The 11,259-nt window shown below is 39.4% G+C and overlaps 1 pseudogene; it reads left to right on the plus strand.

Annotated features, from left to right (window-relative positions):
• The first annotated feature begins 6,486 nt into the window (after positions 1-6,486).
• LOC130715641 (uncharacterized) lies at positions 6,487-10,537 on the plus strand (annotated as a pseudogene).
• Positions 10,538-11,259: the final 722 nt, after the last annotated feature.

The following is an 11,259-nucleotide window of genomic DNA, read 5'->3' on the forward strand; positions in this document are numbered from 1 at the left end:
AGTGCTTCTGATTTGTGTGAGATTGAGTTGAGGTCAGAGCCTGTAAATAGCACACTCAGAAAAACACGTTAGAGTACCACAATTGTTCATATCAAAAGGTTAACTTGTAATCATCAAAACATAGAGTTGTACTACTAGATCAAAACTTGATCTTACACATATAGGATTGCGTTGCCGCCATTCCTATCCAATATTCATGATGTACTTCATGTGTCGCAGTTGCGAAAGTACATGGCTGATGATTCTCATGTTCTCGAACCTGACGACATTCAGCTGAAGGATGATCTGACGATGGTGATGTCGCCCATCAAGATCGTCGACAAGAGTACCAAACGCTTGAGAAACAAGGATGTATCCTTGGTGAAAGTGATTTGGAATCAAGCGACGGGTGACGCTACCTGGGAGCTTGAGAGTAAGATGCGGGAGTCACATCCCGAGTTATTTGTAGAACCTTAAGTTTCGAGGTCGAAACTATTTTAAGGAGGGTGGTATTGTAAGACCCTAATCTTACTATTGTATTACTTATATGAGTTAATGAATAAAAGGGAAGTTTTTGGTGAAGTTTGAGTTTCTTGTGAAGTTGTCCGTGATCTTGTGTGAATTTTTGACAGGTCTTAACGACCTAATCTTGAGAAGCTTTATTCATGAGAGTTGTAGCTCTCTGAGTTAGCTAAATTCTCTTGTTGGTTTAAGATCATTCTGACCTCTGTAGACCGAGATATTCATGCTTTAGTGACGGAAGGTCAGGCTATATTGTACTAGCAATTTTGCTGGAAGGAATTTTCTTAATTCCGAATTTATTTCTTTAAAATCAAGGGAAGGAGTTTGCCTTGATTTATTTTATCCTCTTAATCAGTAGTTATGAGGGTAATTAGTTGGGTTGTGCTTGGATCATTAAAAAGAAAAGAAAAAGAGAAATCCTAGCCCATATTTGTGTGTGTGTGCCGTGAGTGAAAAGGGAGCAAGGAGAAGAGTGATCAAGGGAAAGCAAGAGGATTCGAGTCCAGAGCAAGGGAGAAGGGATCATCTTCTCTAAACCATTCAAACTCATTCCTTTTCATTCTTCACAAAGGCTAAGGTAAGGGCTGATCTAGGTTGGGTAGGTTGTCTAGGATGATTGCCATGATTTGCCATGAATGCCATGTTTTGCCATGTCCCTTTCAAGGCAAAGAATGTTGTTTCCACCTCAAGGCCGTTGGAACTTCTGCATATCGACCTATTTGGACCAGTGAAAACTGAGTCTATAGGTGGCAAGAGATATGGGATGGTCATCGTTGACGACTTTAGCCGCTGGACATGGGTAAAATTCTTAAGCAGCAAGGATGAGTCTCATTCTGTGTTCTCTACCTTCATTGTCCAAGTGCAAAACGAGAAGGGTTGCAGGATTGTGCGTGTCAGAAGTGATCATGGTAGAGAGTTTGAAAATGACAAGTTTAAGAGTCTGTTTGATACCTACGGGATATCACATGATTTCCCTTGTCCTAGAACTCCTCAACAAAATGGTGTTGCTGAGAGGAAAAATAGAACTCTCCAAGAGATGGCTAGAACCATGCTCCAAGAAACTGACATGGCAAAGAACTTCTGGGCAGAGGCAGTAAACACAGCATGTTACATTCAGAACAGGATCTCTATCAGACCAATTCTGAATAAGACTCCTTATGAATTGTGGAAGAATATAAAGCCCAACATTTCTTCTTTTCATCCTTTTGGTTGTGTTTGCTATGTTTTGAATACTAAGGATAGATTGCATATATTTGATTCTATATCTTCTAAATGTCTATTACTTGATTACTCTGATCGCTCTAAAGGTTTTAGATTTTATAATACTGAAGCTAAAACTATTGAGGAATCTATTCATGTTAGATTTGATGATAAGCTTGTCTCTGACAAGTCAAAACTAGCTGATAAGTTTGCAGATATGAGCATAACTGTTTCTGATAAAGGCAAAGCTTTAGAGCAAGCTGAGCCAGAGGCAGACTCTCCAGAAGAAGCTAGTCCCTCTGATCCGCAACTTCAGAAGAAGAGCAGAATAATTGCCTCTCGCCCTAAAGAACTGATTCTGGGAAACAAAGGAGAACCAGTCAAAACCAGATCAGCATTCAGACCCTCTGAAGAGACTCTTCTAAGTCTAAAGGGATTGGAGTCCTTAATTGAACCAAAGTCAGTTGATGAGGCTCTTCAAGACAAAGACTGGATTCTGGCCATGGGAGAAGAGTTGAATCAATTCTCCAAAAATGATGTCTGGAATCTTGTCCAGAAACCCAAAGGTGCTCATATTATTGGAACCAAATGGGTCCACAGAAACAAAGTCAATGAGAAAGGAGAAGTAGTCAGAAACAAAGTAAGGCTAGTTGCTCAAGGCTACAGTCAGCAAGAAGGGATAGATTATACTGAAACGTTTGCTCCAGTAGCAAGATTAGAAGCTATCAGACTGTTGATCTCATTCTTTGTGAATCACAACATAGTTCTTCATCAAATGGATGTCAAGAGTGCCTTCCTGAATGGATACATCTCCGAAGAAGTGTATGTGCACCAACCTAACCTCCTGGTTTTGAAGATGAGAAAAACACTGACCAAGTCTTCAAGTTGAAGAAATCTCTCTATGGTCTGAAGCAAGCTCCCAAAGCATGGTATGAGAGATTTAGCTCATTCCTTCTAGAAAATGAGTTTGTAAGGGGTAAAGTAGATACAACTCTCTTTTGCAAAACTTACAATGATGATATCTTCATTGTGCAAATTTATGTTGATGATATTATATTTGGATCTTCTAATCCATCTCTTTGCAAGGAATTTTCTGAGATGATGTAGGCTGAATTTGAAAGGAGAATGATGGGAGAACTTAAGTACTTTTTGGGAATACAAGTTGATCAAAAACCAGAAGCAACATATATCCATCAGAGAAAGAACACAAAAGAACTTCTGAAGAAGTTTAACATGACATAAGCGACAATAGCCAAGACTCTAATGCATCCTACATGCATTATGGAGAAAGAAGATGTCAGTGGCAAAGTATGCCAAAAGCTCTATCGTGGTATGATAGGCTCTCTTCTATACTTAACTGCATCTAGGCCAGATATTCTCTTTAGTGTACATTTATGTGCTCGATTCCAATCAGATCCGAGAAAAACTCTCTTAACTGCTGTTAAGAGAATTCTCAGATATCTGAAAGGTACCACTAACCTTGGCTTGATGTATAAGAAAACATCAAAGTATAAGCTTTCAGGTTATTGTGATGCTGATTATGGTGGAGATAGAACAGAAAGAAAAAGTACTTCTAGAAATTGTCAATTTTTGGGAAGTAACTTAGTCTCATGGGCAAGCAAGAGGCAGTCAACCATTGCATTATCCACTGCTGAGGCAGAATATATCTCAGCAGCTATTTGCAGCACTCAGATGCTCTGGATGAAACATCAGCTAGAGGATTATCAAATTGGCCTTGAGAGAAATATTCCATTTTACTGCGACAATACTGCTACTATCTCACTCAGTAAGAATCCAATCTTACATTCAAGGGCAAAGCACATTGAGGTAAAGTTATTTTATTAGAGATTATGTTCAGAAGGGATACTGACCATCAATGGGCAGCTATCTTTACAAAAAGCCCTTAGCAGATGATGGATTTAATTTTATACTGAAAAATCTGAATATGGACTTTTGTCCAGTATGAAGATGGATCAGAACCTCTGACTATGATGCTTACCAGAAGATGTCTAGTTCAGATGTTGTGTACCCATTGGTACCCACTGTAAGACCCTACTTTGATAAATAAAATTATTTATTCTAGAATAAATGATAAAGTGTGTCTTGCTTATGATTTGTGAATTTCCTTGATGCTTTGTAGTGTGAAGTATTATTAATGTGGAAGTGATAATGGTCAATGATCCCAAGATGAATGAGGTTGAGTTGCTTTGAGGCCAAGCATGGTGCCATGGCCGAATCCCATGAGGAAAGAATGAGGGAAGACTTGTTTGACTGATGAAGCTGAGTCAGAAGAAGATGAAGATGTGGAAGCTCTGATGGCTACCACTAGCAGAGATGCTAAAGCTCAGAAGAGATATCTTATGCAGAAGATGAATCAGACTCTGAGAATGACTATGAGATATCTTATGCAGCTCAGTTAAGACACCTGTCATGGTACCTGGACAGTGGATGCTCGCGACACATGACGGGCATAAGGTCTATATTCCAAAAACTGATGCCACTTAAGTCAGGAGGAGACGTTGGCTTTGGAGGAAACCAGAAGGGAAAGATCATTGGAAAAGGTTCCATAGGAGATGGAAAGACTCCAGTTATTAATGATGTACTTCTGGTGGAAGGATTATTGCATAACTTGCTCTCCATAAGCCAAATAGCTGACAAAGGTTATGATGTGATTTTCAATCAAACCTGCTGTAGAGCTGTCAGTCAAACAGATGGATCTGTTCTGTTTTCTGGGAAGAGGAGAAATGACATCTACAAAATCAAATCCTCTGAACTTCTATCTAGAAGGTCAAGTGTCTCATGTCCATTAATGATGAGCAATGGTGATGAGGACAAGGACAAGGACAAGGGTCATGGAGCCCTAAAAGGACTTGGAGGACCAATGACAAGGGCTAGAGCTAAAAAGGCCAAAGAGACTCTTCAGCAAGTAGTGGCAACCATTCTTGAAGACAAAGTGGTAGAAGAGATGGAACCAAAAATCATGATGATCATTCAGGCCCAAGAAGAAGAGCCAGCCCACGCATAGGGGCTGCCATGTGATGTTCTGTTTTATTTTATTTCAATAAAAATGCAAAGGACCAATTGAATAAGTTGGATCCAAATGCATTATGTTGCTGAATTTTATTTTAGTGTGTTTAATCCACTTCAAGTGGTGTGTGTTTGCATGTGGCGCATGAAGGGCTTAAAGGGAGGGATCCATTCCTTTCTTAAAACTCTTTGAATGTGTTTGAATTTCAATAAGTTCTGAATGGAGGAGTTACATCAGCAAAGTCAAAGGATTGAAGAGCTTTCAAAGCCAAGAATGGAGTTACAAAGAAAGGGAAATTAAGTTCATAAAGAGCATTGAATGCTATATTCCCTGGTCAGAATAACAATCAAGAAAGGGAGTTACATGAAGCAATCAGCCACTAAAAACACGTTCAGGGCTGAAGCATATCACTATCTTCCTCTTTTAATTTGTAACTCCTAGCCTAGGATTCTTCTAGAGAAATTACACCTCATCATTTTTTTGTAACTAGGCTGAATTTCCTTCTTCTTTATAAGGACCACTCCTTCAATGTAATAGACAGATTATGAATGAATTAGTATTTTCTTTTCTGAGTGATTCAGATTTGTGAGAGTGATTCTCATAGTTCTTGAGTGATTCAAGAATTAGGCTTATCAAGGGTTTGTCACCACCTTTGTGTGAAGTCTTCATCTTCCATTTCACTAAAACTTCCCCTCTTTTCTGTCCATTTCCCTTCCATCACGAAATTCTTCTTCTTCTTTCTCACATTTCAGAGTTCTCATCATCCAAGATCAATCCTAGACGATCCATTGCAGCCCTTGCATCAACTTGGGGCGTATCATTTGGTAATCAGAGCTCCGGTTCTAGGATTTTGGTTTCTTTTCTTATCTGGAATTCTGGTTAGCAACTCTTTGTCATTTCTTGTTACCTTGATTTTAGTTTTTGTTTCTTTTGGCTGAACCATTGCAAAAGTTAAGCCTTGTTAATTGTTCAGAATCAAAAACAAATTACAAAACGAAAATTCAAAAAAAAAAAAAAACGAAAATTCAAAAAAAAAAATGGCTGAATGGTTCTTGTTTAATTAGCCAAATTCAATTGTTCAAGGTAATTTTTTTGCTAGCATTCCAATTTATTTTCTTCTTTCTGTTTGTTCTTGAATTCTTCTTTAGTCTCTAAATATTTGGAGTCCTTTCCATTTCTGTGGTGATTTTGTCTTGTCTTCTTTTGTTTCATATTCTAAAGTCTATTCTAATCTGTGTGACTCTACACAAATTTGGTGGCATAATTCTTTGTGTGTCTTAACTTTGATTTACTCAAGAGATTGTGAGAATTTTTGAGTGGAAAAAGGCAAGAGTGCACATCATAGAAAAGCCAATTTGAGGGAAACACGAGAGAAGTGAGGTAAACACTAACATTTGTTTGTTCTACTTGAATCTTTTCATTTGTCAAAGATGTCAGGAGAAGAGGAGGAGCAACCAGCAGTGCGACTCTCGACCATCGAAATGCGGGCTCTTACACAACATCTGGAAAACTTAATGAGGAGGCAAACTGAAGAGATCCACGAAAGGCTGGATCAAATGGAGAACCGGAACAATAGTGACAGTGAAGGCGGGAGGCCACGACGAATTCATGAAAATCCTAGACCTGCTCGGATTGAAGGAGTCAAATTCCAAATTCCTCCTTTTAAGGGAAAGAGTGATCCAGAGGCATACTTGGAGTGGGAACTCAAAATAGAGCATGTCTTTGCTTGCAACAACTATGAGGAGGACCAAAAGGTGAAACTTGCAGCTGCTCACTTTTCAGACTATGCTCTTGTTTGGTGGAATAAGTTTGCAAAAGAGAGATTGAGAAATGAGGAGCCAGCGGTGGAAACATGGGCTGAAATGAAACGAATCATGAGGAAAAGATATGTCCCTTCAAGCCATGCTAGGGATGTAAAATTTAAACTTCAAAAACTTACCCAAGGCAGCAAGAGTGTTGAGGAGTATTACAAAGAACTTGAGGTGCTTATGTTGCAAGCCAATCTTGAGGAGGATGAAGAGGTAACCATGATTCGATTTATTAATGGTCTATCTAATGATGTTAGAGATATTGTAGAACTTCAGGAATATGTAGACATGGAAGAATTGCTGCACAAGGCCACTAAAGTTGAGCAACAACTCAAAAGGAAAGGGCTTGCAAGGAAGAGTTCTACCAATTCCAATTCATCTTGGAGAGACAGAATGAAGAATGAAGGGCCGAGCACCCTTAGCAAAACCAGCCACCAAACCACAAGCTTCAGCTTCTTCAAAACCTCTTGAACAACCATCCAAAAAGAGCAAAGAGGTCAAGTGCTTCAAATGCCAAGGTATGGGACATTATGCTTATGAATGTGCCTCCAAAAAGACCATGATTCTTAAGGATGATGGAGACTACACCAGTGAGTCCGAAGGAGAACAAAGTGAAGAAGAAGAGGAGGCAGCCATGAATGGTGAACTGTTGATGATCCGAAGAATGCTTGGTAGCCAACAAAAGCCAAAGAAAGAAAGCCAAAGAGAGAATATCTTTCACACAAGATGTTCTGTCAATGGGCAGATTTGCTTGATGATTGTTGATGGCGGAAGCTGTACTAATGTGGCTAGTGAAAGAATGGTGGAGAAGCTGAACCTGGTCACAAAACCACATCCTTGGCCATACAAACTTCAATGGCTCAGCCACTATGGAGAAATGCAAGTAAGTAAGCAAGTTGAAGTTGACTTTTCCATTGGCAAATACAGGGATAAGGTTCTTTGTGATGTTGTTCCCATGGAGGCTAGTCACATACTGCTGGGAAGACCATGGCAATATGACACCAACTCTGATCATAATGGAAGCACCAACAAGATCTCATTCCAACATCATGGCCAGAAAATTACGCTCAAACCTTTGAGCCCTAGGGAGGTGCGTGAGGATCAAAAGAAAATGAGAGAAAAGATTGAACAAGAGAGAAAAGAAAAGAGTGAGACACTTGAGAGAAAGCAAAAAGAAAAGAGTGAAACACTTGAGAGAGAGCAAAAAGAAAAGAGTGAAATACTTGAGAGAAAAGAAATTTGTTTGATCAAAAAGAGAGAGGTGAAAAGGATGATAGCTTCAAAACAGATCCTATACTTGATGTTTTGCAAAAATCAGATTTTGAACACTAACACTTTTGAAAATTTTGAGCTGCCTTCTAGTGTTAAATCTCTTTTGCAGGATTATGAGGATGTGTTTCCAACAAGTGTTCCAAGTGGTCTACCACCACTGAGAGGAATTGAGCATCAAATTGATCTCATTCCGGGAGCTTCTTTGCCTAATAGGCCAGCATATAGAAGCAACCCACAAGAAACCACTGAAATTCAAAGACAAGTGGAAGAACTCTTGAACAAAGGGTGGGTAAGAAATAGCATGAGTCCTTGTGCTGTACCGGTGATTTTGGTACCAAAGAAAGATGGGACTTGGAGAATGTGCTCTGATTGTAGAGCCTTGAATAACATCACCATTAAGTATAGGCACCCTATTCCTAGACTTGATGATTTGCTTGATGAATTGCATGGAGCATGTTATTTTTCTAAAATTGATTTGAAAAGTGGTTACAATCAGATAAGGATTAAAGAAGGGGATGAATGGAAAACTGCTTTCAAAACTAAATATGGTTTGTATGAATGGTTGGTTATGCCTTTTGGTTTAACTAATGCACCTAGTACTTTTATGAGACTAATGAACCATGTTTTGAGGGAATTCATTGGGAAATTTGTGGTTGTGTACTTTGATGATATTTTGGTCTATAGCACTACTCTTGAGCTGCATGTTGAGCACTTAAGATCCGTCTTGAGTATGCTTAGAAAGGAACAATTGTTTGCCAATCTTGAGAAATGCACTTTTTGCACTGACCATGTTGTGTTTCTTGGTTTTGTTGTGAGTTCGAAAGGAGTGCAGGTTGATGAGGAAAAGATCAAAGCCATTCAAGAGTGGCCCTCTCCTAAATCCGTGGGTGATGTAAGAAGTTTTCATGGCTTGGCCAGTTTCTACAGGAGGTTTGTAAAGGACTTTAGTACCTTGGCAGCACCCCTAAATGAAGTGGTGAAAAAGAATGTGGGTTTTCATTGGGGAAAGAATCAAGAAGAGGCCTTTGCTGCCCTAAAGCATAAGCTTACCCATGCACCTATACTTGCTTTACCTAACTTTGCTAAATCTTTTGAACTTGAATGTGATGCTTCAAATGTAGGTATTGGAGCTGTGTTGCTTCAAGAAGGCCACCCAATTGCTTATTTTAGTGAAAAGTTAAGCGGAGCTGCCCTTAACTATTCTACTTATGATAAGGAATTGTATGCTTTGGTGAGAGCTTTGAAGACCTGGCAGCATTATCTTTTGCCCAAGGAATTCGTGATTCATAGTGATCATGAGTCGCTGAAATACTTGAAGGGGCAAGGTAAGTTGAACAAAAGGCATGCCAAATGGGTTGAATTTTTGGAACAATTTCCCTATGTCATAAAACACAAAAAGGGGAAAAGTAACATTGTGGCTGATGCTTTATCCAGGAGACACGTGTTGCTTTCCATGTTAGAGACTAAATTGCTAGGACTTGAACATGTGAAAGAAATGTATGAAAAAGATGATAACTTTGCTGAAATTTTTGTGGCTTGTGAGAAAGTTTCTCAAAATGGATTTATAGGCACAATGGATTTTTATTTAAGGAAAACAGGTTGTGTGTGCCTAAAAGTTCCATTAGAGAACTGCTTGTTAAAGAATCCCATGCTGGGGGACTAATGGGTCATTTTGGAGTCCAAAAGACTCTAGAAACTTTACAGGAACATTTCTATTGGCCCAAATGAAACATGATGTGATCAAGTTTTGTGAACATTGCATTGTTTGCAAGAAGGCTAAGTCTAAGGTGATGCCACATGGTTTGTATACTTCTTTGCCAATCCCTGAATACCCTTGGGTTGACTTGTCTATGGACTTTGTTTTAGGCCTCCCTAGAACAAAGAATGGTAAGGATTCCATTTTTGTGGTTGTTGATAGGTTTTCAAAAATGGCTCACTTTATTCCTTGCAGGAAAGCTGATGATGCTTGTCACGTTGCTGATTTGTTCTTTAAAGAAGTTGTAAGACTTCATGGGATGCCTAGAAGCATAGTTAGTGATAGGGACACCAAGTTCCTAAGTCACTTCTGGAGGACTTTATGGGGGAAGTTAGGCACCAAACTTTTGTTCTCTACCACTTGCCACCCACAAACTGATGGGCAAACTGAGGTGGTTAATAGGACCCTAGGCACCTAGCTTAGGACTGTCCTTAAGGCCAATTTAAAGGCTTGGGAGGCGTGTTTGCCTCATGTTGAATTTGCTTACAATAGGGCTGTCCATAGCAACTACCAATTGCTCTCCATTTGAAGTAGTGTATGGATTTAACCCTTTGACTCCTCTTGATTTGTTGCCTATGCCTAACATTTCTGTTTTCAAGCACAAGGAAGGACAGGGCAAAGCTGAATATGTCAAGAAGATGCATGAGCGTGTGAAGGCTCAAATTGAGAGAAAGAATGAGAGTTATGCTAGGCAAGCTAACAAGGGAAGAAAGGAGGTGGTGTTCCAACCCGGAGATTGGGTTTGGGTGCACATGAGGAAGGAAAGGTTTCCAGAACAAAGGAAATCCAAACTCCCAACCTAGAGGGGATGGACCTTTTCAAGTGCTTGAGAGAATCAATAACAATGCCTACAAAATAGCGCTTCCAGGTGAGTATAACATCAGCTCAACCTTTAATGTCTCTGATTTATCTCTCTTTGATGCAGATGGCGGAGAATTTGATTTGAGGTCAAATCCTTTTCAAGAGGGAGGGAATGATGAGGACAAGGACAAGGACAAGGGTCATGGAGCACTAAAAGGACTTGGAGGACCATGACAAGGGCTAGAGCTAAAAAGGCCAAAGAGACTCTTCAGCAAGTAGTGGCAACCATTCTTGAAGACAAAGTGGTAGAAGAGTGGAACCAAAAATCATGATGATCATTCAGGCCAAGAAGAAGAGCCAGCCCACGCAATAGGGGCTGCCATGTGATGTTTCTGTTTTATTTTATTTCAATAAAAATGCAAAGGACCAATTGAATAAGTTGGATCCAAATGCATTATGTTGCTGAATTTTTATTTTAGTGTGTTTAATCCACTTCAAGTGGTAGTGATTGCATGTGCGCATGAAGGGCTTTAAAGGGAGGGATCCATTCCTTTCTTAAAACTCTTTGAATGTGTTTGAATTTCAATAAGTTCTGAATGGAGGAGTTACATCAGCAAAGTCAAAGGATTGAAGAGCTTTCAAAGCCAAGAATGGAGTTACAAAGAAAGGGAAATTAAGTTCATAAAGAGCATTGAAATGCTATATTCCCTGGTCAGAATAACAATCAAGAAAGGGAGTTACATGAAGCAATCAGCCACCAAAATACCACGTTCGGCTGAAGCAAATCACTATCTTCCTCTTTTAATTTGTAACTCCTAGCCTAGGATCTTCTAGAGAAATTACACCTTCATCATTTTTTGTAACAAGGCTGAATTTCCTTCTTCTTTATAAGG

The sequence above is a fragment of the Lotus japonicus genome, chromosome 4, assembly GCF_012489685.1.
Source record: "Lotus japonicus ecotype B-129 chromosome 4, LjGifu_v1.2".
In the NCBI taxonomy this organism is placed as follows: domain Eukaryota; kingdom Viridiplantae; phylum Streptophyta; class Magnoliopsida; order Fabales; family Fabaceae; genus Lotus; species Lotus japonicus.